Genomic DNA, 7,500 nt, shown 5'->3' on the forward strand with positions numbered 1-7,500 from the left:
TAACTCTGCACCACGGCTGAATTTCAGGAACGTCTTTGAATACTGTGTTAGTTGCCCACTAATACCTATATTAAGGAATACATAAAATAGCATGTCATGGGACCTTTAACGTAGAGACGCAGAGGCAGGGAATCAGCAATCTGCTTGGATTTAGCGCCTGCGATGAATTTGATTAATTCCAGAAAAACGTTGACGTGTTCAAAGTGCGTGAATCAGGATATTGTATATTTCAATAACATAAGGAAGCAAAGTTAAATTGATTCACCCAGCAACACCGCCTGTGCTTTACAATCTAAATCAGTTCAAGCAGAGCGGCCAAAACAACACAATACATGAGGAGGACTAATACATTACTAATAATACACTAACCACACGAATCAGGGAGGCTAACAGTTATCGACTTCAAAACTATGGGTCTAAATGTAACATCCAAGAGTTCAGGGTTACGAACCAAAACAAACACTTGGCTGGTAGATTCTTCCACTCAAAGACAACTGTGGGAGTGTGCGTGGACGATTGCTGGTTTAAGCAGCCTCACCTGGCCGTGTCTGACTGGAGTCAGTGGCTGGGTTTTGCTGCCCACCAGACAGGTTCAACCAGCCATCACCACACACATCCAGGAGATCTACTGCATGGCAGCGGAGCACCCTTGCCATGTTCAATATCAAACAATTGTAATGAACTCGATTTTTAACACCACCACCCTGCGTCCGTTATCTGGAGAAGCCCAAAATAAGTCACCTAGGTGGAGTGTGGTATTGACGTTTGCTACAACAACTATTGTTCATTCTTGACCCGTACCTGCAGAGAGACCTCCTTATTCCTTTGATTCAGAGGCTGTGGTTTCACAGGGCTAACTGTGCTGAGTTGTGTCTGCTGTCGCCGGGCGGAGAATATATCTAGCTCATTCTGAGGAGGAGGGAGGCTCAGGCCAGCCATAGTCAGAGCTTGATTAGTAAAAGAAAGTGAGGTACAAAGAGAGAGAGTAAAATAAAGTGAGTTAGAAAGAGTGAGGCGGAGAGAGAGTAAAATAAAGCGAGGTAGAAAGAGGGCGATGGAGAGAGAGAGTAAAAGAGTGAGGTAGAAAGAGAAAGAGAGGAAAGCCTTAAATCTGAGCTTCACACATGGTTACTCATAGGACACTGTATATAATTATTCTAATCCCCCGAAATATGAATGTTTGGAATAATTAGGAGATAATTATTACAATGATGGCAGAGCTAGTAATAAGTACATTCATTAAATGACCCCCTGTAGGGAGACAGGTATTTACTCCAACACCTCCTCCTCCCATTTCTCTCAGCTCACTTTCACAATAATTACGGCTTGCATATTGAGTTTTGCATTCTATGTTTTGCAGACAACCAGTTAACATGTGTGATACGTAGTATGTCACTGATCAACCCTCACTTATTCACTCTATCTATAGAACCAAGCCAGCCAAGCCAATTGTTTAAACTCAAGTGTGTGTATGGATCGTCATTGTACTTAACCACCGATTAAACAATCCAATCCACACTCCTAATGTGACGCTGATAACACTCATAACACATCAGTGTCTGAGGAGGCAGACTTCCAGGGCGTCACTTCAGAAGTCTGGCCATGCCTGACATTTCCTCCTTTCCAGTATATCCTCCTATAGCTGTTCGTTTGATGGTTGAGATACTCCAAGATGGCAGGTTCACTGCTGCCCTATATATGAAGGGGGGCTTGAGTGACTCCATTACATTACTGGTGCTTATACTGCAGTAAGTACAAGGCCCAAGTGGGGATGAGTAGGACGACTCAACCAATAAGGACTTCTCAATGGGACAAGGGGAGCTCTGCCAACTCAGCCCAGAGACAGAGTAGGAGAGAGAGATTGGGGTAGGACGAGAGTGAGGGAGGGAGAGAGAGGTAGACAGAGGGAGTAAGAGAGAGTGAGGAGAGGGAGGGAGAAAGAGTGAAGGAGAGGGAGAAAGAGAGCGAGAAAGAGGAGGACAAAGGGAAAAGGAGGCAGAGAGATGGAGAGAGGAGAAGGGAGGGAGAAAAAGTAAGAGGGCAAGAGTGAAGGAGAGAGAAGGGAGAGGGAGGGAGAAAGAGAAAGAGGGAGGCAGAGGAAAAGGCAGAGATTGCGTGGGAGATCCAGAGATCAGGGGAGAGGGAGGGAGCTACACCCCATCACGCTTCCACCCTGCCACCCACCCTTGCCCTGATTCTCGTGCCTGATGTCGATTGCGAGGAAGAAATGATGAATTAATTGGTGCTGCCTCGCTTAATTGCTCTGCTCGTTTCTAGGCATCGGCCTCGATGACGCGCTCGCCCTGGCCTGGGTCATTCCAGGACGCGCCGTCGGCGCTAAGAGCCTCTGTCTCAGAGGGTAACGTCTGCCTGGCCCTGGTTGTAGATAACAGCGAGGCCGTCCCACTGTTTGAATGATAAATGCTAAACGGACGGCGCATTTCTAACCGAGGCCACACAAAGTGCTTTACAATATTGCCTAACCTTCGCCCATTCCTGCACACATTCACACACCTACGGCGGTGTCAGCCATGCAAGGCGACAGCCAGCTCGTCGGGGGCGGTTAGGGTGAGGTGCCTTGCTCAGGGACACCTCGACACTCTGAGCTAGGAAGAGCCTGGGATCGAACTAGCAACCCTTCCGGTGCCGCACATGGAGAAGATGGCGTGCAGTGAAGAGATGTGAGCCGCCCTGCGCCATGACTCCTGCTCTCTCGGAGGAGGACTGTGTACGGTTCATGGTACTCTGGGCCAGTGTTCGGTAATTCTTTTGTCTGTTCTTGTGTTTGTTTATTCCAGACACAGTGTGTGTGGAATGGAGCCCAGTGGCTCTGAAACAAAATCAATCAATTTCTGAATAGTTTTTTTTACATCTTAATTGGATGTGATACAAGGATTTGGGATGGGATATTATTTATGTATGTGTGTGTGTGTGTGTGTGTGTGTGTGTGTGTGTGTGTGTGTGTGTGTGTGTGTGTGTGTGTGTGTGTGTGTGTGTGTGTGTGTGTGTGTGTGTGTGTGTGTGTATGTTTGTGTGATTGTGTGTGTGTATTGGGTTTGTAAGTGTTTCTAAGTGTATCTCTGTGTGTATGGGGTGTGTGTGTGTTTCTATGTGTGAGTGTGTGTGTTTATTGTGTGTTTTTCTAAGTGTTCGGTGTGTGTATGGGGTGTGTGGGTGGGTGTTTCTATACGTGTCTGTGTTTGAGTGTGTGCTTCACAGAGTGTGTGTATTGGTGTGTGTTTGTGTTCCCATGTGTGTGTGAGTGTGAATCGCCCTTGCCCTGGCATGGCTCTTCATTAGCTGACGGAGCTCATAATGAGCAGTTCGGTCTTGTTTAACACACACACACACACGAACACACACTGAAAACATCCATCGATTCTCCAGGGACCCAAACCCTGCGTTGTGAATTATCAAGGACTGAATTCAAGCGAGACCTTGTTCATATGCAACATTGTTTTCGTTCTTTGACGCGTTAAGAGTTCCCCACACCTTCGCACCTTGGGGTTAATTTCCCACTCATCGCAACTCCCAGCATGCAACAGGGGCACTCCACCCTGCCGGCACAATGGCTGCTTGCCTCTAAAGTGGATTCTGGCACACAGAGTCAAACTCCAAAGCGGCAATCGTCAAGCTGTTTTTAGAGGCACACTGAGGCATTAACTGAAGCCAGCGCTGCTCAGCTACTGCGTCCTGTTTACTGCTGCGTTGGTGTATGAAGGCAGAACCTCTGTGAGCACGAACGAGGCAGCCAGAGTGTGCTGTTGTTGAAGGGTCTGGGGGTCAGGAGGACGGGCGAGGCAGCCTGTTGCATCAGCTGTTTGTATACGCTGCTCTCTTCAGTCAGGGCGTAAGGTCCACACTAAACGATGGGTATGAGGGAGTTTGATGCTGAACCTGTGTGTGGATATACGGTCGCACCACGGAGACGATTGGTTCATCTTCAGTTCGCTGCTGTGTAAAGTCCACACTTGAAACATTGTCGCAGGAAAATACGTTTTCCCATCCTGTGGTCAAGCAGTGAAAAGCACGTTTGCAGTGTTTATTACCTGTTGATTATTGTGGCCATGGATTAGGGCAGCACGATATTTTCTTAATATCACAAGTCCAGAAATACCAATATCTCACATACGAAAACAATATATCGTGCTGCCCTACTATTGATGTGTAATCAGTAGTGTCTCTCAAACTTCTCTGCAACAGTAGTCTCGCAAAGCCAGACCAAACTACAGCAAGTAGAATGGTCCGGAACCACGCTACCTCGAGCCGTCTATCCGTTGGGAAATGGATAGACGGGGCGGGCCTGTTTCTATTTCTTTAAACCAATCACAATCGTCTAGGGGGGGGGCTAAGCCCGGGAAGCAGCAGCGGTGTCCATGCAAAATAGTGCCTGGGGGAAATGCCAGCAACCAGAAGGGGAGGATTAGCGGTGAAATTCGACGCTACGCTGTCCACTTCCGTTCAGCCAGACTACTGCAACAGCGAAGAGGCTAATATCCTCTCCTCATGCTCCAACAAGTTATTCTCCTCTTGTTCGTCATGTGATGACGATTATCCCCTATGTCATATGATCACGTTTACTTCCTGTGTCATGTGATGGCGTTAATCTCCTGTGTCGTGTAAAACACAAAGGTTGTCATTAAACCACAAGGTCGTATTAAACATGGAGATCAACGTCTTCTGTGCGTCGGTTCACTCGTGCTCTCGGATGTGCCTGGGTTGTAAAGCGTGCACGGCCGCGTGTCTTGCGTTCACAAGGGGGACCGGCACGTGTGGCAGTGCCTCAGTCCTCGGGGGACCCCAGTGGAAGTGGTTCCTTTCTATATTTTAAGAGTGGATGAGTGACAGCAAGAAGAAGCAGAAAATGATGTCGACCCTCTGAGCTGAATCAGGTCACACTGCCCTTCCCCCGAGTCCCAACCCCCCCTGTTGCCAACACCACAGTAGCCCCCGGCAGAACCCCAGACCCCCGCCCGCCAGCCCTGTGTCTCCACAGCCAGGCCATGGCTGAATGATCTGGGAAGAGCCTCAGCATATTAATGAAGGGGGATCAATACTGCTGAATATCGCTCTCCAAGCCAGACACGTCGAAATAGATGATCAGCGGGTAGCTGCATCTCTGCACAGGCCCAGACCTCACCGACGCTAATGCAGTCCCTGCGTCTGGAACGCTGTGGAGATGAGCTCAGGCTGGCCCGAGGAAGGACGAGACACAGCACAAGTAGATAAATACACCCGCTTGATTATGGGAATTGGCAGCTTCTCAGAGAGCGGAGTGGAGAGGACTAAGCTGCTGGGGCTAATGCCTGCAGGAGGAAATGAGGGCTGAGTCTGAATCCCTCAGGGACGATAGTGGACAGGCCTGACGCCTAGCCACACGTCCTAGCACTGTTACGCTTTCTCCGACCCACGTCTTTTACACACGGTAACCATCTCTACAGTGTTTCCAGTTCAAGACCGAGGAGATAGGGTCCTCATCACTGTCTCCCAGACAAAAGGTACTGGGTTTGTATCCCCATGTCTGCAGCCTGATTTGTCTCAGAGAGCGAAGTCATCTCAATTCACTGTTGGGATACAAGCTTCTTAGTAACTGCTTGATTGGTAAAAGGACGTGACAAATTCTGACCCAGGAGCACTGGAACGGATCAGGTTTGGTGAAAAGGTTCCAGGGAGCAAGGGGGTATGGGTCGTATACTAGACAATCTCTCGGAGGAAGAGTTGCAGATCACTATCCAAGATCACAATGGGTAGGAAATAGACCACCAGTTTGCCCGGTAAGGTTGCTCACTCCGCAACGTATAGCTCTGGATGAAACGAAGTCTGAGTCGTTTTTCCAAGATCACCATGGGTACGAAATAGAACTCTTAACGTGTCAAAGAACGAAAACAATGCTGGAATTCAGTCCTCGATCATTCCCGATGCAGGGTTTGGGTCCCTGGACCACGTTCTTAGCATGGGTGGCTGCTAGCATGGGTTTGATTCCAGTTGGAATCAAACCCACACTCCTGCCTATTGGAAGCCCTACTTAACCAGTGGAACTCGAAAGAGGACGATTAGGCAATCATGTTTAGACACCTTCTGATCCTGAAGAATTTCCATCTTCCATCCAAAAGAGCACAAGTATTAGCTCAGTAGATGGAACAGATTATAGCCAACAATCACAACAAATCCTTCCAACCTCCAGAGAGAGAGAGAGAGATGGTAATGGCATTTCCCAGCGGCCGTAACTTTAACTGATGGGAAGAGTTAGCAATTAAAAACAGCAGCAGCAGCGGGGAAATGAGCATTCCACACGGGCCACATGTTCATTGTGGCAAAGAAATGATGTGTTTTAACATTGCTGTGGGTGTGTTTGTGTGTGTGTGTGTGTGTGTGTGTGTGTGTGTGTGTGTGTGTGTGTGTGTGTGTGTGTGTGTGTGTGTTAGTGTGTGTGTGTGTGTGTGTGTGTGTGTGTGTGTGTGTGTGTGTGTGTGTGTGTGTGTGTGTGTGTGTGTGTGCGTGTGTGTGTTTGTGTGTGTGTATGTGTGTCCGTGTGTCCGTTTAGGTATCCCGAGGCGATATTCTCTCCTCATTAACCTTCATGTGGGATTCCCTTTGACCATCTGGCTCTGTAGGTAAGGCAGGTGAATCATCGGTCGGTATTCCCCAGGGTCAATTAAACTCCATCCCTGCTGTTCAACGGTGCCTCAAAATGTCTACAACAGGACGTCACCGGGCTGAATGCATCCCCTCGTGAACACCCCCAAAGTAAAGCAGCATTTTACTTTCCATGATGGGAAAGTTAACCAGAAAAATATGCAAATAAATGAACACATGGATTTGAGAGAACAACAAAAAATGTTGTAAAATAATCGGTTGAACTCAATTCAGAAAGAAAACAGAAAGTCCGCAAACACGACCGCGATGAGTCACGAAGCGACACTCCTGAACAAGAGAGAGTGGAGTAGAGGGATGGAGAGACAGTGGTCGAGATGGATAGAGACAACAATACTGAGAGATCGACCGGCGAGGGGAATGAGAGCGATGGCGCCCAGAGAGAAACACAGAAAGGGAACAAGCAAGAGAGAGAGAGAGAGTTCCTCGAGTACATAGAGACAGAGAAAGACATAATTTTACTTTCTGCTTCCCTCACTTCCCATGCCAACAGCGCCCTTTCAATCTAGCTGAATCGAGAGATTTATATTCTGTGTCTTTCTCCTTCCCTTGCTCACCAGCTCTCACAAAAGACTCAAGACTCACTTGTTCAGAGTTCAACTAGACTCTGCATATCGCCCCCTTATCCCCCCACACCCCTCTTACACACTTATTGTATGTTGTACGTCCTGGCACTTAATGTACGCACTTATTGTATGTTGTACGTCCTGGCACTTAAAAATAGTACTTGGCATCGTGTAGGATCTTATCTTAGCTATCTTTGCTGTATCCAAGGAATGGGTTAACCCAGTGATTCTTAGTGCTCGGCACCTGGTTCTATGAACCTCCTTACTGTACCGACGCGAT

General features: G+C 48.0%; 1 protein-coding gene across 1 annotated transcript in view; it reads right to left on the reverse strand.

Moving 5' to 3' along the window:
- The window catches only part of pitpnm3 (PITPNM family member 3), an 89,441-nt gene that overhangs the window by 47,180 nt on the left and 34,761 nt on the right, over nt 1–7,500 (reverse strand). The gene's annotated exons all lie outside the window — the stretch shown is intronic.

This window comes from Gadus morhua, chromosome 16 (genome assembly GCF_902167405.1).
Source record: "Gadus morhua chromosome 16, gadMor3.0, whole genome shotgun sequence".
Taxonomy (NCBI): Eukaryota; Metazoa; Chordata; class Actinopteri; order Gadiformes; family Gadidae; genus Gadus; species Gadus morhua.